The sequence below is a fragment of the Pelodiscus sinensis genome, chromosome 1, assembly GCF_049634645.1.
Source record: "Pelodiscus sinensis isolate JC-2024 chromosome 1, ASM4963464v1, whole genome shotgun sequence".
Taxonomy (NCBI): domain Eukaryota; kingdom Metazoa; phylum Chordata; order Testudines; family Trionychidae; genus Pelodiscus; species Pelodiscus sinensis.
Window position 1 is genome coordinate 294,364,235 of NC_134711.1, and position 25,147 is coordinate 294,389,381.

General features: G+C 43.2%; 1 long non-coding RNA gene across 2 annotated transcripts; it reads right to left on the minus strand.

The window, feature by feature from the left end:
* Positions 1-5,245: 5,245 nt before the first annotated feature.
* LOC112546100 (uncharacterized) lies at positions 5,246-24,843 on the minus strand. Of its 2 annotated transcripts, none has more exons than XR_003089731.2 (3): positions 24,765-24,843; positions 22,703-22,843; positions 5,246-5,379 (listed from the first exon to the last, which is right to left on the minus strand). It is a non-coding gene; the product is annotated as an uncharacterized LOC112546100 (long non-coding RNA). The 2 variants fall into 2 exon arrangements; XR_012901585.1 differs by lacking the exon at positions 5,246-5,379 and adding an exon at positions 16,879-17,154.
* Positions 24,844-25,147: the final 304 nt, after the last annotated feature.

Here is a 25,147-nt window from a genome sequence, read left to right on the forward strand (position 1 = left end):
TTACCACAAGTCACCCATGCCCTCACAGATTACCTCATTATATGGGGGGCATGTTTACACAGCAGCACAACCCCTCCCTTTATCCTTTCCATGATCTCTCATTAAAAACACCTGTTTGTTTTCCAACAAAATGAAGTCTGTATTTATCTTACATTTTAAAAAGGTGGGCAGGGGGAGGGAGGTTCATAACCTGGAGGGGGGGGCTTGAACTGTCATGTGGGGTGACTAGATGTGCGACCTCATTGGAGTTGGGGTTCAGTGGGTCTGGGGACCACAAGGGGATTGGTGGGGGTGGAGAGGAATTGGAGCGGGGTCAGGAATGGCAGGCGGTCGGGGGAGAGGGCATATGCATCATGTGGGGAGGGGGTATGGGGAAGGAACAGAGGCATTGCATGTGGATAGGGAGACAGGGACTAGACATAGCGGGGGGAGAGGAGGGTGATAGGCAGGAGGCGCCATCCTTTCTCTCAGGATGGCACACATGCTATCGCACCACTTCATCAGCTGGTCCCAAGCCTGGTTTCGCCACTCAGCATCCTCATGGATCTTCTGTGCCAGGGTCTGCTGCATGTCACACAGGACATTGACATGCTGGCGCATGAGGTCTTCCTGGACTCTGCTACACTTTTGGGTCCCCCGAGGCTGTGGCAGCTGGCACCGGGGGCATGGCTCGCTTCTCAGTCCCGACTAGTCTGGCTGCAGAGAATACAAAGAGGAAGATGCGGTCAGTCATCCATGCACACACTGTACCTGAGGCCATGCCCTCCTCTGTGAGCAGAAACCAACAGTCCTTGGGTCAGAAGAGGGGAATGTCCCAGGAGCAAGGCCATGTGTGGCCTGCACACCAGGCCATGCTTCCCAGGGACCCCAACGTGCCCAGGGGACCATGCTGCCCACTTCCACACACACCCCCACCCCAGCCCATGGACAAACAGGCAAGGGAAGTGTCCAGCCACAATGGGATCCCATGGGCAGCAGAGGAGCTGGGAGCAGCCTGGCCCTCCCTGGGGTCTGCACACACACCTGCGGCTCGCAGGGCTGCCCACGGGAGTGGGTGGTGCCTTGCATGTGCAGGCATGCCTCCTCAGGGTGTCTGGGGTCATGCCTGTGCCCTTGTGGTTAGCCTGCTTCCAGCCGTGGCAGGTGCTGGGAAGGCCCCTCCCTGGGGCCGGACAGGTGCGTGGACTTCCCTGAGCCTATCAGCAGGATCCCACCTGTGCTCAGGGGCTGCCTGCTGAGTCTGCGTGCTGCACACTAATGTTGCACGTGGTTCTACATGCATGGACTCCAGCATGATGTCCAGCCTGAGCAGCCTGAGTGACACTCGCATCCTGCCCCCTGTGCACCCTCCTCCTCCACCCTGTGTGTGTGGCAAACTGAGAACACTCACCTAAAAATCCCTCCCTAGTGTCAGACGAGGCCTGGGAGATGTCCTGGCTGACAGGCACCAGCTCCAGGGATAGGGTGACAGTGTCTGTCTCCTCCTCCTCCTGCCCCTGGTCTTCCTCCTCCTCCATGATCTCCGGCTGGGAGATGACGGGGGTCTCGAGGCTGGAGTCCACCAAAACGGGTGGGGAAGACATTTCCCCACCCCTCAGGATCTGGTGCAGCTCCTGGTAATAGGGGCAGGTATAGGGTCCTGCCCCGAGCACAAGCTGCGTTCTCTGGCCCTGACGTATACCTGGCAGAACTCCTTTACCTTACTCTGGACCTGTTCCAATGTCTGGGGTGGGTATCCGCACTCTGCCAGGGACTCGAAGATGTCCACATTGCAGCACTTGGAGTGGAGATCCTGCAATGTCTCTGCCTTGCCCCACAGCTCGAGGAGGGACAGGATCTCTGCTGCGGACCAGGAGGGTGCCTGGTTCTTGGTCCCCCTGGGTGGGTTTTGGGACCCCTGGGGCTGCTCCCTGTAAGAGTCAGGTGGGTTGAAGGAGGCTTGTGGCTCCACCATGGGTGGCAAAGCCTGTGGCAGGGAGAGCCGTGCAGGCCAGATGCTGCTCTCAGGTCAGCTTCCTGCCACAAGGTTTGTTCGGGATGCCTACAGCTTTAAGAGCTGTGAGGAGCTGTGATTAGTATGGATGGAGTGTCCACCACGGTACCTCTATTATTTCCTGGAGGCCTCTTCTTTTGAAAAAAAACCCTCCTCCCCATCCACACAAGCCTTTTTACACAAGAGCTCTTTTGGAAAAATGCTTCTTCCTCGTAGAAAGAGGATTACCAACACCGGAAAACCCCTCTGTTCTTTTGATTTACTTTCAAAAGAACATGATTGCAGTGTGGACGTAACTCAGGTTTTGACAAAAAAAATGGCCATTTTTCCAACAAAATTCTGCAGTGTAGACATACCTGTAGTGTAGATCTAACCATGCTGGATAATCTGGTGAGACATTCTGGTTTTAAAATCTATGAATATGAACTTTCCATCTTGGCTTTTTATAAAGACCCACACAACATCTCAAAAAAATTTCCATAATTTATTCTCCATCAATTGTTTGAAAGCATTCTATGATATAACATTATTTTAAAGAGTTTATTCCTCCAGTTTATAATGAAATATGGCTTGCATTATTCCTTGGATTTTTATTCCATTTCATTGCAATCCCCTTTGTGTAATGGGAATTACAGAGACTTTTGTAAGATTAGCAGCATGCCAAAGTATTACTGCAGCTTTTAGGATGACATGATACAGAGTCCTTTCAAAAAATAACTTACTGTTTTATAAAACAAGACAACAAACAAAAATCTTGTAAGACATAGTAATTCAATTAAGTTTAGTATTATGTGTATTATTCTGCAAGTAATTTTTTCAAAGCTGTTTACAATTAGTACTGGACAAATAATCAAAAATACTTAACAAAAGAATTATGCCAGTGGTTCTCAAACATGTGCATTGGTGAACAATTCCCTTTACACAGAAGGCCTCTGAGTGTACCACCTCCTCTTTATAAATCAAAACCACCATTTTTTATATTAAAACACCCTTATAAATTAAGTGGAGTTCTGGAGTGGAGTATGAAAGTTCACAACCCCCATGAAATAACCTCGCAATCCCCTGATAGGTTGCAATCCCCAGTTTGAGAATCCCTGAATTAGCAATAAATGTCGCTATTATTTGCCAGATTATGTCTATGACTAGACATAAAGTTGGTGAACTTCTGCAAAATATATCATCTAATACATGATTTGATGAAAAGGCAAAAATTTAACCATACAAACCAGTCACAAAATGTCTTCTATTTCTATTTACGGAAAATATTTTGAAAATATTCAGTTATATGAAAATTCGATTTAATAATAACTATAATGACTAGATATTTTTTTGAGGCGCTCTCAAAGCACTTCACAGAGGAGACTGGTGCTCTTATCCCTACCTTCAGATGAGGAAATTGAGGAACAGCGAGATGATGTGACTTACCTAGATCACCCAACAAACCAGTGGCAAAACTAGGAGTAGAACTTAAGAACCCCAAGTCCTATTCCAGTGCTATCCCATAGTTCAACCCTATCTCTCTTTCATGGGTAGTGGATGTTTGATGATTTTACCATTGCCATATGTTGCAAATCCTCCAGAGCTGCATGCTCCAAAAGGAGTTATTTCAGCTTGTAACTACCAGATGGAAGTTAAGAGCCTAACTCCTTTTGAGTATTCAGCCCAATCACTTTTCATTCCGAAGGCCAAATTCTGTTCTAGGTATCTGATCCTATATAGTTTTAAACACATGAATAGTCCCATTGAAGTGTATGCGTGTGTGTGTGAGGCGGGAGGATGCATCCATCTGTCCTTCCAGCTGGAGATTACATTGTGGACTTGAAAAACCTTTTCAATTAAAGTTTCTCTGAAACAAACACATTCCTGACCAGCCCTCATTTTTTTCTTTCCATTACTGATTTACCATGAGGTCCTGGAAGTGACTTAGGACCAACCTTTTTAAATGGAGATATATAAAACCAGTGACAAAAGACTTGACCCTCAGTCCTTCATGCCAATTACTAGAGCAGTGTTTCTCAACCAGTAGTACGGGTACGCTTATGGATACTCGAGAGAAGTCTGGGGGGTTGTCAGCCGACGGTCAGGGCAGTGTGTGTGTGTGTGTGTGTGTGTGTGTGTGTGTGATCTGAGGAAGTGGGTCTGGCCCACGAAAGCTCATCATCTAATAAACCATCTTGTTAGTCTTTAAAGTGCTACATTGTCCTGCATTTTGCTTCAACTACCCCAGACTAACACGGCTACATTTCTATCACTATTCTGTATGTGTGTGTGTGTGTTTCCGAGAAAAGGTTTAACGTTCGTGTCTTTACTGCTAGGTCCCGTCGCAGAGGGTAGCCAACAGGCCAACAGATGCCCCTTTATAGGAAGAGCTTATTACACCTCAGATTTTAGCTGCTAGAATGCAAGATTTCTTCTCAGCGGGCAGCCTGGGAAAGACTGAGAGGTGCCCCAACGGATCTGTCACCTGGGAGTGACACAGATCCAAACGCCCAAACCCTTCCTATGCCTGTCCCTTTATGACCGGCTGAAGTTTTTTAAAATTGTGCTTGGTTCTATTACAGCAACTGAAGGAGTCAGGTTAAAGCTTAAACAATTACAAGTTTATTAAAAAGACTTATAAAAGCATATGGTTACAATGGCTATTGCTCTATTTCTTAACTGCTAGCAAATATAGATTTTAAAAAAAATAGTTACAAAGAAAATAAAGATAGAAAATAGAAATAATGGTACCAAGTGACAGCTTAATCTTTAAAGAGCTCTAAATTTATGTGTACACTTAAGACAAAGGACCACATCCAGGTACAATTTTTACCCCTTTCTGTGCCTCTCGACTCCAGCGTGTCAGGCTAGGGCCGGTCTCTCAATTCCTAGGAAAGACGAATACGAGGTGGGCATCCCCTTGGAACCTCGGGAGATCAAACACCTAACCCGACCAGCAGATAGATGGTAGATTGACACTCAGAGTAAATATGCTGCTGGACCCATCTTTATATACCTGGGGGCCCGTATCCTCTTTCTTATCTAAGAGGACAAATTCTACTGGTCCGTTTTGTGGCGCCAGTTCTTACAAGCAAGTTTCAAGTTAATTTACACTTGCAAGAGAGATAACTAAATTGTAAGTACTAGACATTTTTTTACTGGGCGAGAGATTCCTCCCCCCGCGGATGGCTGTGTGTTCGTATCAATATGGGTTAAGTCTAGGATACTCCTTGGCAGCCTCTTGGTCAGAAATTGGCATAAATAACTAGGTCAGCAATCTGATCAGTTTATTTAAGGTGAGCACCTGAATGTGAGGGAGCACTTGCATTTAACCCTGTACTTTCCTCTGTTTTGGTGGACTCGCCGAAGCAGCAAATGAACGGCATATTTCTTCAGCTCCAGAGTATCTGGGTGGAGGGAAAGAATCAAAACTCACCCTATATTTTTCTTACATTAACATTCCTTTAGCTGATAGGCAGCCAAATTCTATTGAATTCCAATAGGAGTTGGATATCTAATGCCCTATAGTGCCTTTGAAATTCCCAGCCATAGGTAACACTTATCTAGTTATACTGAAGCCGTTACCCTGTAGTGTTAAAGGAATGATAATTATTGCAGTAACAGTGATTCAAAACATTAATTAGCCAATAATAGCCCAGTATGCTCACCCCTTAGAAAACTGTTAACTATCCTGGGTAGATCTCTTTCTGTTCTGTACAATGTGATATGTATCACAGTAATTTTAAATCCAGGAATGATGGAACTTCAGGGAGGAAATTTAATAGATTCTATAGCATGCCAAGAGCTGATTTGTCTCTCTGCACAGGGGTGGAAAGCAGACAGACAGTCGTATAGTCAGAGTATTATTTCTGGAACTGTGCATCAAAGAATCAGAGGTGTTGCAGATGGAAAAATCCTACAAAATGATAGTAAATATGCCTGCCAATGCTGGATTATTCCCTATTGTACCTCTACTAATTTTTTGGCCAGTCTACTGAAGCATTTCCATCCTCCTCTCTCTGGTCTCTCTAGTTTGCTTTCCCTTGTTGGCTAGTAGTTTCTGAGCAGCTTCCATATATGCAAACAGAAATCCATGTAGCACTTTCAACAGGATAGGTGGAAATGCCGGCCAGATGTTTTTTGGGATTACTGGGGTGGAGAAACCTGTCAGTTTCTTGATATCCTTACTTGTGTTCTCCCAAAGCATCCTCACCTCTGAGCTTCATCATCATACGTGGGCAACGTTCTCACCCCTCTGCAGAGTTTTCAGCATGTAGGGATATTTGGAGACTAGTGGCATATACCTATGGTAGCAATGATCAACTTTGATTCAGTTTGTGTCTGACTGAACTAGACTAGGAGGCTTTTTTTAAAACAATGCGACATTGTACATGTATTTGTTTCTGTGGCCTCAGTACCAAGATCCATTTCTCATGCTTAAAAGTAAGCAGTATTATAGTGGAAAGCGGGAAAAACACACGCTTTGGAAATAAAATTATTTTTGAGTAGTAACACATTCTCTGTGACTACCTTAGCTTGGGTTTACAAGGCATCAGATAGAAACAAATACACTGGCGTTGAGTGAAACACCAGTACTATTTTTTTAAATGCATTCTCTGGTCATTGACACTGGGAAAAGGCTAAGGCTATGTAGTATAAAGTTGCTGGAGGTACTAAATGATTTGTTTTTCCAGAGCATTAATCCTATTCTTAGTGCAATCAGCTTTAAGGCTCATTAGTTAGTTGGGGCAGGCCAAGCTCCATGCAGTCAATCAATCCAAATAAACTATTCACAAAGGGGCATTAGTGATTGCACACATGATTAATACTATTTAACTGAAAATCAGGAACAAGTTCCACAAACCACGTTAGCATCTTGTAGGTGCCTTTAACTTATCTGCACATGCAGATCCTGCTGACAAGCACAGCCGAATGTTCTCACGGACACTTATTGCACATACACTTGATCCCTCCATTTGAATATTTAACCCCAAATTTCTAAAATTATAGCCCAACTATAGCAAATGTGATTCACACAAGCTCAAAAGAGCAGCGGCCAAGTTTGCTATGCTGAATACACAGTCCAGCCTGCCTAATTCTGGAAATGCTGGTGTCATGGATTTGAGGGATGGCCAGCAGCCTGGGGACTAAGAGGTTAACTGTCTAGCCAGGTAGCAGTCAGCCAATAGAAATGCAGATAGGGATTTCAAACTGAGACAAAGGTTTAGGGTTTTTCCTTCTTTGTCTCTTGGGCCAGTTTGCTCTGTAGATACTGAGAGAGATGGAAGACATGTCTCTCTTCAAGAAAAAGACTCTTAAAAATGTGTAAGTAGGGTAAAGTTTAGATAAAGCCGTTAGGTTTTATTGTTTTCTGTTATGGGACTTTGGATCTGATGTCTGTGCTGTTAGAAATGGGCTGTCCTCCCTTTTGTAACTCAGTCCTGAGTCCATGGGAGTCCCCAGGAGTATATTAATTGGTGACTTTTTCCATCTACAGTAAACTTCTGATAATCCAGTACCTTTAGGACCCAGGGGGTGCTGGATTATCAGATATGCTGGAATATCAGAAGGGGGGGCTATGAGAGGTCTGGGATGGGGTGGGAGGGGATGCCACCCCAGACCCCTCATAGCCCTCCCTTCCGATAGTCCGGCTCTGCCCCAGGCGTCCCCGATTCAGCCGCTGCTGGTCAGTTTCAGCAGCAGCTGAATCGGGGACACCTGCGGCAGAGCAGCTGGGGTGCTGACAGGTTGGTCCTGTAGCGCCACCCCTCGGCGCTGCAAGACCAACCTGGCAGCACCCCAGCTGCTCTTGGGGATGCCTGGGACAGAGCAGCTGGGGTGCTGCCAGGTTGGTCCTGCAACCCGGAGGGGTAGCACTACGGGACCAACCCGGCAGCACCCCAGCGGCTCTGCCCCCAGCTTCCCCGATTCAGCTGCTGGTCAGTTTCAGCAGCGGCTGAATCGAGGAAGCCGGGCACAGAGCAGCTCCAATTGTCCGGCTGCCCTGAGCACTTCCGGGTTCCCAAACAGGAGTGTTGTTTTGATAATAAAATGTCTTTCTTTTTTTATTAACCTGGTATTGGTTCATGAAATTGTCCTGGAAAATCTGTCTGTGGATATCTGCATACCTCTGACTAGAGGGCAGTGACCACAGACTGCAATTAGTATTTTCTCTTTTCTTTTTCAAGCTCTTTGTGGAAAAAAGCTTGGGGTTCCCTTGGGTTGGTTTCAAGTGTCCACTCCTGTTTGTGGGTTCAAAAGCACTTGATGGTGGCAGTAGATTTTTATCCCCAAAATCTAGGTTTTTAGGATTTTGGGGGGAAGTTTTATACTAAAGCCTGGAAACATAAGGTTTTGGGGGACTTTTACAGGCCCCCACTTCTGCATTCATCATGCCAGAGTGGGGAATTAGCCTTGACAGCTGGTAAACCCTTGTACTACAGTCAGTTTGGGGCTTGTGCAAGAGCTGTATGTTTCATTCTCCCAAATTCTACCCTTCTTGATCCAGACCAGCAAGATTTCACTATGTGGAGGTGTGGGGAGCATGGAGGAGGATTGGAGGAAGAATTTTAATCCATCATTGAGGTCTTAGACCTGCTGTTAAGAAACCATGTTAACAGGTGACTAACACTATGTGCACATGGCTCTACAGTTCAGAATATGGTGGTGTGAATCACACTGTGCACTAGTGTGCTGCACTGTAATTCACCCACTGTGGATGTGAACCACACATATTGACACAGGCCTCTTTAATCAGGACTACATAATACAAACTAGATACCTTTTTTGTTCATTCATTGTTCAGCAGCATTCTCTGTACATCGCACTAGTGCATTCAGCAATCCATGTCCCCATAGTGTGAAACTGTGGGGCCATGTAAACAAGCACCCAGATTTAATATTAGCAAACTGCTTCCATCCACCTTCTGCCCAAAATGAACAAAAAGGATTACAACACAGAGCTAGTAAAATAACATTTTTTTCATCTATCCCTCTTGTCCTACTTATGCTATGGTGCAGCTATACACTTGTTCAGAGCAGGATGTAAAGTAGCTATTTACTCCTTTGTGGCTACTGACCAGATTGGCACAATAAACTCTATTTTAAAAAAATCTCTGGGCTGTAAAATTACTATTCAAAGACTAACAATTCAGCAGAATGGCAACATGTGCATTTGCTCTTTTATTCAACTGTTCTGAGGTTTTTACTTCTATAATAATATTATAGTAATATAGTTGCCCCAATTTTAATGCATTTATAATTGTAACACTAACTTTTAACTGTCCATTTCATCCAAGAAGCTCTAAGCATTTTACAGATATTAATTAATTAAGTCCCTTATGTGAGATAGGTAGGGTAACCATACATCTGTATGCTAAGTCCAGGACATCAGGCAAAATTATTTGTATTCAAGCAAGTTCAATAGCAATCAATCAGAAAAATGTTTAAATTGATGTTAAGTTGACAGGGCCCTGTTAATAAGAAATAGCTTTTATTAACCATCTTATCTTTAAGGCTTTAGAGTTCACAGAGGGAGGTGACACACAAACTCTTCATACAAAGCTCTTTCTGTCCTCCATGCCTGGCTGGGCCTGCAAGATGGACCCACCTTTCCTGGTACCTGGCACAGCATCTTCTTGAGGCAACACATGGTGGGGCATGTAGTCACATGCCCTATCTTCCCAGATTTCTGCTAAGGTTCACACTAGAATACGGCCAGAAGCACCTGTTCAGCATGGTGCGGGAGAGAAGGGATGGGAGCTGCTTACAGCTGCTTGGGAGGTACGGGAGGGGAAGGGGTGACCTGGCCCATATCTTTGCAGAAATCTTCCTTCGACCTCCCCCCACCTCCTGTGGCTGGAAGCAGCTTGTGTCCTCCTGCTCACACAGTGCTGAAAGTCAACGAACACCTCCAATGCACCCTTAGGGATGATAGCTTTCTTTGATAGGATAACGAGTCTTGTGGCTAGGGGAGAGGCAGTGGATGTGGTATATCTAGACTTTAGTAAGGCGTTTGATACGGTCTCGCATGCTATTCTTATCAATAAATTAGGCAAATACAGCTTAGATGAGGCTCCTATAAGGTGGGTGCATAACTGGCCGGATAACCCTTTTCAGAGAGTAGTTATTAAAGGTTCACTATCCTGCTGGAAATGTATAACATGTGGGGTTCCGCAGGGGTCTGTTTTGGGACCGGCACTCTTCAAAATCTTCATCAACGATTTAGATATTGGCACAGAGAGTACGCTTATTAAGTTTGCAGATGATACCAAGCTGGGAGGGGTTGCAACTGCTTTAGCGGACAGGGTCATAATTCAAAATGATCTGGACAAATTGGAGAAAGGGTCTGAAGTAAACAGCATGAAGTTTAATAAGGACAAATGCAGAGTGCTCCACTTAGGAAGGAATAATAAGTTTCATAGATACAGAATGGGAAGTGACTGTCTAGGAAGGAGTATGACAGAAAGGGATCTAGAGGTTATGGTGGACCACACACTAAATATGAGTCAACAGTGTGATGCTGTTGCAAAAAAAGCAAACATGATTCTAGGATGCATTAATAGGAGTGTTGTGAGCAAGACACGAGAAGTCATTCTTCCGCTCTACTCTGCGCTGGTTAGGTATTTCAAGAAAGATGTGGAGAGGGTCCAGAGAAGAGCAACAAGAATGATTAAAGGTCTGGAGAACATGACCTATGAGGGAAGGCAGAAGGAACTGGGTTTGTTTAGTTTAGAAAAGAGAAGACTGAGGGGGGACATGATAGCAGTTTTCAGATATCTAAAAGGGTGTCATAAGGAGGAGGGAGAAAACTTGTTGTTCCTGGCCTCTGAGGATAGAACAAGAAGCAATGGACTTAAACTGCAGCAAAGGAGGTTTTGGTTGGACATTAGGAAAAAGTTCCTAACTGTCAAGGTGGTCAAACACTGGAATAAATTGCTCAGGGAGGTTGTGGAATCCCCATCTCTGGAGATATTTAAGAGCAGGTTAGATAAATATCTATCAGGGATGGTCTAGACAGTACTGGGTCCTGCCACGAGAGGAGCGGGAGACTAGACTCGATGACCTCTCGAGGTCCCTTCCAGTCCTAGGATTCTATGATTCTATGAAAGTCTTCAGCAAACTGGGCCAGAGAGGTGGGTCAGAATGGAAGAGTTCCTAAGGGATGGAACAGACCCCTGCTCCTTGGGAGCAGGATTCAGGACAAGGGGGTGGGAGGATAGGTGAAGAGCCCAGGGAGGGTGGGGCTGCTATGGATCCTGCAGGGTTGTGGCATGAATAGGCTGGAAATCACATTCCCTCTCTATCTCCCCACTCCAGAGCTTAGCTGAGGTACAGAGTGGCTCCCTCTTACCAGTGCTGTGCGGAGCTTTGGCATGTGCGAGAAGGTCTTTGGAATTCCTAGGGTGCAAGTTCAGCCACAGGCAGTGGAGGAAGGAAGGAGCTTGTCAGCTAGCAGCAGGATCCACCAATACTGATGGGAGGAGCCAGAAATTCTGGGACAATTTGCCCATTTTTAAGAAAAAGTCAGGACATCTTCAAGAGGTCTAAAATATGGGAGTGTCCATTTAAAAATGGGACATCTGGTCACCCTCCTAGAGATTGGTCACTAAATAGTGTACTGTGATAGAGGAGAAATAAAAATGTCATTAGGTCTCCAGTCTTAGTATGTTCACTGGTAGATAGTAAGGAGGGTATGTCTACATTGCATTTCTCCTTCGAGAAAGGAATGCAGTATAGACATACCCTCAATGACCATAAATATTGGATGAAATCTTGGTCCCAGTGGAGTCAATAGGAGATTTGCCATTGGCTTTAATGAAGCTGGGACTTCATGTGTAGAGTTTGTTTTTCAGCTTCTCTGGGATACATTTTAAATCTATTTTTAAAATAAGAGTATTTTGTTTCCTCTCTGCCCAGTCTTCAATACTTGTTTTACTCTTCTGCTAAACAAAAAGCAAGCCTCATTAGATTAGAACTTGAATCTGAGTTAAAATTTTACAGACATGGTATTAGAGAAGGAGGTGAAGAGTTCAATATTCCTCACTTGCAACACTTGATCATTACAGACACATTGTTTTCTTTTCTATAGTACTTGTTTAGCTCACTTTGATTTGTAATCTTAGGTGAGGCCATGGCTGAGCTATCACTGAAATGGTAATGAATCTTCATAAGTATTAAGTCTGGCACTATCTGAAAATCAGCCTCTGGTACTAAAGCATATGTAACTGGAAAACATATGAAGATACATTACTAAGAGTGGTGCTTTTCAAAATTATTAGTGTTCCCTAGTATATCTCAGATAGGCATTTGAAACAGGACAGGTCTGCACTGGAGGTTTTCTGCAGGTGCAGATGTCCTCTTGGCCTCTGATTATTAGACATTAATGTAATATAAATAGAAGCCTTAACAAAGATCATTTCCTTCTAGTGCAAAGATATTGCTGTCCAATAAGAACTTACATTTTTCCACCAAAAAGTTGAAATTTTCCATGGAATTCTTTGACAAATTATTTCCTCTCTAGTCATCCCTCAATCGTTGACATTTTCCACAGTGGGAAAGAAAAACCAACAATCTCTAATTAGAGGCATTGGGTCTCTTAGGGTATGTCAACACTAGCCTCCTAGTTCGAACTAGGGAGGCTAATGAGGGTGACCAAAATTGCAAGTGAAGCCCAGGATTTAAATATCCTGGGCTTTATTTGCATTTTCCCATCCAGGTGCCATTTTTAAATCCCCCTAGACCGAACTAACTGCCCGCGGCTACACGCAGCAGTCAAATGTTAACTCGAACTAAGGACCTAGTTCTGAGTAGACTTGCAAGGTGCCACTCAAACTTTCCCAGAATACCAGATATTCCTGTATTTCGGGGAACAATAGGGGCAGAACTCAAACTAAGGACCCTAGCCCTGAGTATACTTGCAGGCTGTGTCTAGACTGGCAAGTTTTTCTGGAAAATCAGCCGCTTTTCAGGAAAAACTTGCTAGCTGTCTACACTGGCTGCTTGAATTTCCAGAAAAGCACTGACGATCTACTGTAAAATTATCAGTGCTTTTCCGGAAATACTATGCTGCTCCCGTTCAGGCAAAAGTCTTTTTCCCAAAGACTTTTGCGCAAAAGGGTCAGTGTAGACAGCAGAGATTTGGTTTTTTAAAAAGTACAGGGTCTGTCGAAAAAGCTCCCTGCTGTTGGCAGAACCGCGGCTACATATCACTTTCACTTTCGAAATGGCGTGTGATCGGCACAGCGTCGGAACATGAGTATGCAAATGAAGCTCGGGATATTTAAATCCCGGGTTCATTTGCACTTTCAAAGTGCTTTATTTGCATCCCTCTGCAGGCAGTGAGATGCAGTCTGTAGGTCCTCAGAAGAGTCCTCTTTTGTGAAAGTTCATATATGGTAGCCCTACGGCTGACATGCATACGGACCGTTTGCAAATTTAAAATCCCTTTTTCTTTTCAATCATGCTGTATTCCTACAATTTCATTCAAACAATATTTTAGTTTGAGAGGGCTGCCTCCTCTCCACATGCACCACTATTAGCCACAGATGCCCGAAGGGAAGAACTGCAGGTGCCGAACACAGATGGGCCTCTCTGCACTTTGGCCCAGAGCCTAAGTATCAGAGAAGCACATGGTTCTACCCCAGGAGAGGTAAAGGCAGGAGGCCTGACTCCTGAGGCCCATGCTCAGAGGGCACACATACACTTTAAGACCTGCAGCACAGGCCAGTTGATGCCAGCCTTTGGATCTCAAGCTGCAGGGGTATAAAATGCTGTATAGATATTCAGGCTCTGGCTGGAGCCCAAGCTCTGAGAGCCATGCCCCTCATTGGTTTTCATAGCCAGGGCTCCAGGTCAACCCCTAACATCTACACAGCTATTATATAGCTCCTTGAACCTGACTCACTCAACCCAGGCTCTGAGACTTGGTGCCAAGGCTTTTTATTGCAGTCTGGACACACCAAGGGTACATCTACACTACACACCTATTTTGAAATAAGCTACTCTGGAATAGTTATTCTGAAATAGCTTATTTCAAAATAGCATGTCTATACTGCAGGGAAGCCTCAAAATTAGTTTGAGGCAGGCTTCCCTAATATAGATAAGTTATCTTCATTTAGAGCCTCAGAAGGCACTGGGAGGAATAACTTAGAATGGCTCTGGTGAGGGCCTACTTCAAAATAGCAGCAGTGGAGCATCTACATACACCTTATTTCGAAATAGCTATTTCAGAATAGGCGTTATTCCTCATAAAATGAGGTTTACAGATTTCGGAATAATCTGTTCATTATTTCTAAATTATTTTGAAATAATTAAACGGCTGAATAGATGCTTACATAGTTATTTCAAAATATCGCTAGTTATCTCGAAATAATGGTGCAATGTAGACGCATCCCTAGAGAGACAAGTCACAAGGTGATGGGGATTATCTTCGCCATTATTTTTGCTACAGTTCTGATTAAATTCAATGCATGTTACAAATTTGTTTAGAGAACTTGATAGCAGCTTTCCTAAAAGGGTGTTACATGAAGGAGGGTAAAAAATCATTAACCTCTGCTGATAGAGCAAGAAGCAATGGGCATCAAGGGAGGTTTAGGTTGGACACCAGGAAAAAACTTCCTAACTGAGAGGGTGGTTAAACACTGGAATAAATTGCCTAGGGAGGTTGTGGAATCTCCATCCCTGGAGATATTTAAGAGCAGGGATGATCTAGACGGTGCTGGGTCCTGCTATGAGGGCAGGGGACTGGAACCAATGACCTCTTGAAGTTCCTTCCAGTTTTAGTGTTCTATGATTCTATGAACTGCAGCAGGAGGGGCAGTAAGCGCACGAGCTATTTATTCAACCAGTAAATGTGTCACCATGGTCATCCTAAATGAGAATGGTTCTTTTAAAGTGAAAAAGATTAGAAATAGGAAGGCAAAGATGGCTTCCATTCACCCTCACTTTCTGGCTACTTCTGCCCTAAATGCAGGTGCTAATGTAATCACACTGAGCAGCTACTTTCTGACTACAGCCCCAGAGCCAAGCAGGCCAGAAAGAAACCCCTTGTCGATAAGGTTGCTGCAGTCTGAAACCTGTGTGAGTGTGCTGGTCCTTAAAGAAATTTCAGCCTTCTCTTCAGCAAACATGGAAAACACTTGACTTATCCAGAAGGCATTTCGTGTTTCTAAATTGGGAGGTTATGTAGTCTCACCGAGCCTCAGTGTTTCAACTTCACCCAAAAAAGGAAGACGACGAGGAACATAGTGCTCACTAGCCAGCTATTTTCATTAGTATTTTTTAAGGTATCCAGTGTCAGAATCTATCTTCAGTGTTTAGATTTTGCTTCCAGCACACTTAGGCTTACCTCAGTTTAAACTAGCAGGAATGGAAATGTCTGAAACAGTGTTCAGAATCTGAAGAGACTTGCATTAGGGGTACCCAGAGAATAAGATGTGCAGGGTTAGTAAACTAAGAGTAAACAGAGGTTCTAAGCAGAACTATTTCATTTAGAGTCATTAAAAGCCATTCGTCATTTCAACAAAGCCAGCCCCAGCAGAAGGAGACTCTACCCATGCTGTCCACTTTACACACACATAGAGGAGGAATCTTTGCTTCACTCATTTGCACACTTTAGGAATAGAAGCTGAGAGAGGTTTTACTTGTACACTTATTGAAATGAAAGGATAAATTATGGCCTACTGTAACATGGCGAGACACACCACCAGGGGCACCTCCTGCAGGACACTCAGGGAATTAGATTTCAGCCCTGGAGGGCCCCCTTTCAGCTGGTGTCACACCAGCTGTTGCCTTTTACTCTCAACCATTGTTTGTTAGGATCCACATCCCCCCCAGACTGTAACATCCTTCCCTCTGGGTACTGCCCTGCTGCAGGGCTCCTGCACTCTGGGTTCCTCTGGGAACTCTTATGCCCACCTTGCCTCAGCGACCCACTGCCAATCTTCATCTAGCCCCTGCCACACGGGCAAACCGCAGTCTGAGATGGCCACTCATCATTGGCAAGGGGTTATGGGCCTGCTGCCTTTGCCTACCCTGACTGCCTCTTTGCAGCCCTAGTACCCTCAAATTTTGCTTCAGGCCCTGCAGCCTGGGAGCTTGCCTGGCCAGAGCTTCCCCAGCTCTTCCTGCCTTTCCCCAGCCCTGCTCTAAGTCAGGAAGCCTCCATCTTCCCTGGCAACTAGGTCCCTCCTGCTCCACAAGTGGAGCAAGAATGTGTCTCTCTCCTCCCATCCAGGAGCCTTTATTTATTTTGCCCTCAGTTGGACCTTAATTGGCTAATACCTGCCACAGCTGTGGATTCCATAGCTTCACTGCTCCAGCCCTCTTCTGGCCTGGGATTTGACCCTTAAAGGGCCAGTGCGAGGCAGATGCCCTGTCACACCCACATGTATGAAACATGTTCTCTAGTGACACCATATATACAGTAGGGTAGTAGCATGAAAGAAATCTAAATATTATTGGGGAAAAAGAGAGGATTTAAAGACACTCGCTTATGTCTAAAATGTGTCTGTGAAGGAGAAAATGCTATTCATACGTTGATGAAAATAATGAAACTCTACTTGAGGGAAGGAAAAAAACAACAATTAAACAGTGAAAGTTGAAGTTAAGGCTGTGATTCTAACACCATCCTAATGCAAGAGAACCAGAGATTCACGGGTATCTGCTCATGAGTTTCAACTGGCCTAACCAGTCCTATGTATACAAACTCACTAATGTCATAACCTGTATCTGGACAGTGTCATGTAAGATATTAGTAGAAAACTAATAACATACTGATCATTAAAATTATTGGGTGCTGCATGAATGGAGGACAAATGCAAAATTACAAATATTTTGGAAATTATACTCTTAAAGTGTGTCTGCCAGGCAAAAATGAGGTTATCCCGCTTTAGACTATGGAATGTGATTGTGCCACCTTGATGGTACTTCCAATGTACCTTAAGATAAACAGGGATGCATTTGTATAGAAAGTAGACCAAACCATTACACTAACAATGGGAAGAGATAACCACTGAGATCACAGCAGAGGCAGTAAATTGCATCTTAGCAAACACTAGTGGGGGAAGAAACTTGCATAGGAATTCCTTCATCACCAGATTCCATGTCTCCATTCTCACTGCTTGAGAGAACTTTAAGTTGGTGGCTAATTGTCAGAAGAATCCATTTCAAAGGCTGACCAAACTGTAAAAAAGAGGAACAAAGAACCCAAAAGATCAGGTTCTGTCCCCAAAGGAATCAAGCAATTTGCCTTTGGGGAGAGAACCTGACCAAAAGATGGGAGGTTGTCAGCCATATTGTGGTTTTCCTTTGATTTGCTTACAACCATTTCTAACTCTCCTCTTCACACTTCAACTCTCTTAAAGCCCTGTCTACTTTTGTTTTAAACTTAATTTACTTATCATTTAAACCATCTCAGCATTGTGAATGAACAGAAGTAGCTGTTTACTCCAGATAAAGTGAAACTTCTTTTTTTCTCTGTAGAGGATCAAACAAATTGTTTTTCCTTTTAGAGGTCTAAAAGAGGACCCAAAATTACAGAGCACATGACTTTGGGAAAATCTGGTACTGGGTGGGAGAGCACCTTGGGGTCAGCTTCTCACAGTTGATGAATAACAGAATGTAGCTGGGGTATAACACAGAGGCTTTTGGAATCAAAGTGTCAAGTAAGAGCTGCTTAATACCCAGGCGCTCATGCATTCCAGTCTCCTGCTGTCATTGATCAAGCTTTCGTAGTAGCAGTAGAGCATTTAAGACACTTAAGATTACTTCCCCCCACAGTGACCTGAGTTGCCCCCTACATGACACAGATATATACATAGGGGAGAGAAAAATAAATATTTGTTTTGCAATGCCAGATGCTGAGATTGTCAAAGGAGTAATATTTGCATTATGCACTCCCTTCATTGCACCAGATTGCAATTTTCTCAGGCTTGAGTTTCACTTGAAATTCTGGGGGAGTGTGCCTCTCTCACTGTACAGGTTGAACCTCTGTAGTCTAGCACCCTTAGGACTTGACTGTTGCCAAACCAGAGAATTTGCTGGACCCTGAGAGGTCAATATTGTCTAGCAGCATTATCAACACTTTCCCTGCTTATTGGGCTCTTGCAAGACAGTTAGGGGAAAAATAGAGCTAAGTAACAGCATAGGACACTGAGAGTCAGGACTGGTGGCTATAAAATTTTATGGAACCCCAGGAAATTTGGCCACGCCCATGATAAATGGATATGCAGCTAACTAAAATCATGCTGAACCATGGATGTTGCCAGACCAGAGATTGCTAGACTAGCAAGATTCAATCTGTGGTGGCTTTAAGTTTAGCCAAAATAAAAGTGTCACCCTATGACATTCAGCCTCATTGTTATACTTTTCCCCCTGGGTTATTCAAATGCCCAAACCTTGCCCTTGGTCAGCTTCTACAATCCATTGAACTTTACCTTTATACCATCTACAGTATAATGTCTCTCAGTATGGAGCGTCCACTCTACCAAGCCCATTATTTTGAAATAATGAGCTGCAGAATTCAAAATCTGTACTGCTTTTCATCAGGAGCAACACTAATTCTGAAATAGTTATTGCAAAATAATGGTAGCGTGGATGCTCCAGTGCTGTTATTTTGAAATAAGTACTCCCCAAAGTAATTCGAAATAATTACTCCCGGTGCTTCCTGGGGCTCTAAGTCCGAGATAGCGCATCCACGTGAACGAAGCCTGCCTCCCCGCACACTGGACATGCTAGTTTGAATTTGTTAAATCTGGAGTTATTAAGCTGAATTTAATAATTTCAAAATAGTTTCCTGGTGTAGCCATGGCCATACTGAAATACTCCCAGGTCTATTCAGACTTTATATATGTCAGAGTGATGCCAAAACAACAGTCATATTTACTATTTGAATCAGTTTCTGCTTATATCTTTCTTACAAAAGGCTATGTCTACACTATGGGGGTTTTCTGGGATACCAGAGGTATCCTGGAAAAACTCCACCGCGTCCAGGGAACACATCTGCTCATCTGCTATTTTTTGTGGAAGAGCAGACGTGCTCTTTCAGATGTCCTGTCTTCTTTCTCCTATGAGGAAGAAGGGCTCTTCCAAAAGAGGAGACTTTTCCGAAATTTGGCCCAGTGTAGACTGGCCAAATTTCCGAAAAGCCTCTTCTGAAAAACTTATCGGAAAAAGGTATGCAAATTGCAGAGCACAATTTGCATACCTTTTTCTGATAGATCAGTGAAGTCTAGACATAGGGAAAGTGTTCAGATGTTTCTTATGAACATTTATTTCATGATAGTTTTATTTGTGAAAACTCTAGCAATAAGATGTATTTGACACTGCTAAACAATTTTATGGAAAACTAACAACAGTGATTTTTTTCTCCCCAATTCCTCAAGCAGCAACTAGTTTGTGCAATGTTTTACACTGGCATGCCTTTCTTCTCTATCAACACGTGCTTGTTTCTTACCCATTTTTTCCCTTTTGTTTCTAACAATGTCTTCCGTAAACAAAGGAATTTTATGTCTGAAAAGGAAAACATTATTTGAACTTTATTTTTAATGTACATCTTCTATATATTTGAGGGAGTTTGTCTGTCTACCTGCCTGCCTGTTTATTCAAGAATTACTCCTAAATGGTAAAAGGTAGCATGACCAAATTTGATATGCAGCTTCCTCTTATGATAACTTAAAGCAAGATAATGGTTTGGTTCTGCCAGGACAATGGGATGTGCCTGGTATACAACTGTTTCTCATAAATGGAAAGGGAGGGTTATGCTAGCTGGGACAGTTATACTGTATATTGACCACAGCCGATAGCAAGGGGCCATAGATGGGGACTGGGACAGCTAAAATCCAACTTGGGCAAGTGCTGCAGTGAGAGAGGGCAGGGGTTGTCTTCTCTTCCTGGGGCAACCTGCATACTGAACACTTCCTCTCTCTCTCTTGAGTGGTAACAGCTAGATTAGTAAAAACAACAAATGGTCTGGTAGCACTTTAAAGACTAACAAAACATGTAGATGGTATCATGAGCTTTCATGGGCACAGAAGTGGGCTGAAGTGCTTGACAGTCTGCTTGGGACCTTACTATATTGAACAGTTTGGTATCATCTATAAATTTTGCCACCACACTGTTTACTCCTCTCTCCGGATATTCATATGTTGAATAGGATTGGCTCCAGAATATGGACCCCTACAGGACCCTACTTGGGCACATCTATCCTATGCAGAAGTTTTGATGCTGCCATGGTTGATCTTCCAGTAAGTCAAACTCAGAGGGCGCCCCCATTGGTGTGAGTACTCCTGCTCCTCATGGGGAGTAAGGGAAGCCAATGGAAGCATTTGCTCACATCACCCTCCCACTGTGTGCATGGCATGATGTAAGATATGTCAACTCCAGCTACATAATTTACGTAGCTGGAGTTGCATATCTTACTTTGACCTTCCGATGTAATCTAGACCACGCCCTAGTTACCTCTCTCCATTCTGAAAACTGACTATTTATTTCTACCCTTCTCCTCATCTTTAAGCCAGTTATCAATGCATGAGAGTACCTTCCCTCTTATCCCATGTCAACATATTTTCATAGAATCATAGAATCACAGAACACTAGGACTGGAAGGGACCTCAAGAGATCATCAAGTCCAGTCACCTGCCCTCATGGGAAGGCCAAGCATCTCTATCCCTGATAGATGTCTGTCTAATCAGCTCTTAAATATCTTCAGTGATGGAGATTCCACAACCTCCCTAGGCAATTTATTCCAGTGTTTAACCATCCTGACAATTAGTAAGTTTTTCCTAATGTCTGACCTAAACCTCCCATCCTGCAATTAAGCCCATTGCTTCTTGTTCTATCCTCAGAGGCCAAGAAGAACAATCCCCCCCCCTCCTCCAGTGACACCCATTTAGATACTTGAAAACCACTTAAAAGCTTTTGGTGAGGAACCTTGTCAAAGGCTTTCTGGAAATCTAAGTACACTATATCCACTGGATCTCCCTTGTCCTCATGCTTGTTGATCCCCTGAAAGAATTCAGCAACAGAACTAATCAGATCAGGAGAAAGGATCCTCTTGCAAAATGGTTCTCAAACTGTGAGTCAGGATCCCAAGTGAGTCACAAACCTATTTTAGTGGGGTTACCAAGGCTGGCATTAGACTTTCTGTGGCCTGGGATCAAAGCCAAAGCCCAAGCACCACTGCCTTGGGCCAAAGCCAAAACCCAAGTGCTTGAGCCTGGGGTGACAGGGCCCACTCAAGTTAAAGCCCCCCTCCAGGGCAGAAGTGCTTGAGCCTCAATTTTGGCCCCACCAGGATTTGCAATTGCCCCACTTGTGGCAGCAGGGCTCAGGTGGGCTCAGGCTTCAGTCCCTGCTCCTGGGGTCATGCCATAATTTTTCTGTCAGAAACAGGTCACAATGCAGTGTAGTTTGAGAACCGCTGCTTTATTGCAACATAGAAGAGCACTGAACAGCAGACTAAGATGGTTACTTTATGCAAATCAGAAAGCTTTGTCATTGCTGTATTCTTAACTACGCTCCTGATTCCTGACTGAGTTCATTTCCTGGCTGACAATAAAGCAATTGCTTTGCAGTACAGGACTACTGTGTTGGGTATGTCATCTATTTTTTAGAGTTAAAATATTCTCCAGCCTCCACTATGGATTTTATCTTTTACCACTCTCATTTACATTGCCTTATCTTATCTGTTCTGAGAATACAGCTCTTAAAATTTCCCTGGCTTCTGTTAGACTTTGCAATGCATCATGTTGTGTCTCATTAAATTAGCCACAAAACAGAACATTCCTTCAGACCCTCAAGATAATGCTGAATCATTCTAGAAAACCACACACTATTTTATGCAGAGTATGTTATTTAAACAAAATTTTAAGGTGAAATGAGGTCAAATTACTTTGAATTACAAATTAATTTACAGTATAGACTTCCAATGCTTTGTTTCTAATGGGCAAACTTTGACTAGATCACGTAAAGAAACAGAGTGAAAATAAACCCTTAAGGCAGTGATGTATTTCAGAAGCTACATGTGGCTTTTGGACAAATTTCATAGAAATGCAGGACTGATAGGGACCTTGAGAGGTCATCCAGTCCATTCTCTGGCACTGAAGAAAAATTAAGCAGTTGTGAAGCTTGAAACACTTCAAGTTCTGTTCTCCGCTGCCCCCTTACAATTTTTTCTTTTACTGAATTGCCCTCTGTTTCAGAGAGATGTGCAAGGCAGACAGACCCCAGAGCAGTTTCCATGGTCAAAGGAATGCAGGGAGTAGTAAATCTCACAGGTGGAAAGATCAAGAATGAAAATTAACATTCACAGTAATCGTGGAGTGTAGGTATAGTGGATGTAAAAATGAGGGCTGGTCAAAAATTTTCCATGAAAACTTCAAAAAGTAGTAAATGGTAGTTTTCAGGGCTCAACAAATCAGTGAATCTATTTGCTTGTGGTGAATAGAATTCAGTCAGTTGCCCCATTCACCGGCGGCACGCGCATGCGCAATGCGGATCTTGCATATGTGCAGTGCGGGGCTGGCAAGTAGATTTTGCCGCCGTTTGTCAAGCCCTGGTAGTTTTCATAAAACAAAAATTTGAGACAAATATCTGCTGAGGAAAATTTCATTTGCGTCAATAAACTCTAATTCCTAAAAAAAGTTTTGTCTGTAAAATTTGAGCAGAAACCCAAATTATATACATTTTTATATGCTGCTGAAATGCCGCATGGAAGTTGTACTCTGATTACCTCACATCCTTATTCTTCTTTATGGACTGGACTCAGAAGTAAGCACTCCCTTCACCAAGAAGTGATTCATCCTGGGAAATGTAGTCCATCCAGGAAGCCCAGCCCGAAGAGGTGTACAAGAATATTTGACACCATGAGGCACTATAGAAAAATTTCCAAATCAAAATATTTTAGTTTTCTGCAGAAAATTTAGGTCTTACATTTTTCACTTAAAATGTGATATTTCTACTGGGAAAAGACAGTGTCTGTCCAGCTCTGGTAACATTGATTGGCTTATATTGTAGGCAAATAAATATTAAATATATTACCTATAATTTTACTCTTTCATTTTGGTAAAATGTTTGTATAAAACTGAATAAAATCAGTCTAAATGGTCGTGTTTTCCTTTATCATTTTTTATTAATGGTTTACACTGTGCCACAGTTTTACATGGCTTTTTACTAACATTAAACAGACATAAGGGCTGTCTTGAAGAGTTCACAAGTTAAGGCTTAAGTCCTGTTGTCACGTAAGTGTGTGTTTAAATTTACTCAAAAGTAATCTAATTAAATTTAGTGAGATCACTTGGACATAAGTCTAATCATGAACATACATGTCTTTAGGACTACTTTTTACAATTCTCACTGATAGCAAGTAGTATCTACACCAGAAATTTGATTACAGGCAGTGTTACTCATATAGTTACTTAGGATGATTTATGGTTTCAGAACAGGGCTCTAAGGGTACGTTTAGACTATAGAGCTTTTCCGGGATGTTGCATCCAAGGAACATGTCTGCTTTTCTGAAAAAAAAATTGGAAAAGCAGATGCATTTTTTCAGCATCCCTGTAAACCTCATTTTACGAGGAAGAAAGGATGTTCCGAAATAGGGTTTTCTCCGACATTTGGCCCCAGGTAGACGGGCCAAATGTCGGAAAAGCCTCTTTAGGAATAAAAGCAGAAAAAGATATGCAAATTGTGGTTCTCAATTTGCGTATCTTTTTCTGACTTTTCTTTGTAGTTTAGAGGCAGCCTAAATTTGTCAGATGTTGTCCTTGTTTGCATTCTAAGGCAGAACTAGATATGGGGCCCATTACTTAGACAGTAGTACCTTACCTCATGAATACCTCCCTTGTTTCACTAGGAATATTTGTGAAGTAAAGCTACTACTCACTGTGAGTAAAGATCAGAATTTGGCCTCAAGTGGGTAAATAAAGGAGGAATAAGGGTTACTATTAAAACATATGTGTGTCTGTAAATAATTGCAGGGCATGTCCTTAATATTTTTGTAGCCACAGTATAATCTGACTTGGTATTTTTTATTTTAGGGAGCCCTAGAGGATACAGATTTTCAGTCAACACTGCTTCCTAAAATTACAACCAGGTATCTTCATATTGTGTGGCTTGGGGGGAGGGGTAGCTCTGTGTTTTGAGCATTGGCCTGCTAAACCCGGGATTATGAGCTCAATCCTTTAGGGGAGCCATCTGGGACAAATCTGTCAGGGATGGTACCTAGTCCTCTCATGAGGGTGGGAGACTGGACTTGATGACCTCTCAAGGTCCCTTCCAGCTCTATGAGATAGGTATATCTCCATATATTATCTACATTGATAGACAGTTTGAGGGATATCAGTAATTTGGTAGCTTTCCCTCATCAAAATATTGATCAAGATGATATCTTGGAGGAGTTTCTGGAATAGGCAATGAAAAGAAAACTTTGCTTGTTTTTGGAGATGACTGTGTTGGATTAAATTATTGTGGGGAACTTTTCTGGCTTATTCACTACCCTGGTGAAATAGGATAGTGAAAGGATGTGTCCCTGCAGTTCCGATAGGAGGAGGGGAGAGGGGAAGAGCACCCATTGGCCAAAACAAAAGTCACTGCCTGTGCTTGGCAGTACTTGTTGTTTTTGCTGATTCTATACATGGTCTGCTATTATTCAGTGCAGCAATCCATTAATCATGTTAAGTTTGCTCCATTTTCTCAATAATAATTTAGCCCCTGGGGTAAATGGAATAATCACTGTTAGAAAAGAAGGGGTGACATCCAGCTATCAGAGTGTCACGGATGTTATTGTACTGCACCTGGGCTTCTTGCCAGTCAGTTCAGCAGAAATGAAACTAGGCAATGAAGGTGGATCCAAGCATAACATAGTTCCGTGTGGCTAATGGAACACTTTACTGCTGCAGGGCCAAAGATTCTGTGACAGCTCCTTGAAGATTGTTTTGGAACAGTTACCCTAGGCAACGTGTACTACACATAGCTCGTAGTCCATTTCAGAAAGTGTAATAGTCTGGCGCTTTGGAAGGCTGGGACAATGTATCAGCATCTGTATTGCTGCTTCTCCCAAACAGATATTGAGTACTGAACTTGTAGCTAGCTAAAATAGCTAGCCCCATCCTTGCTCTACAGGACCTAACTTGGCACTTGTTAACATAAGTCAGTGGTAGAAATTAAACACTTTTTT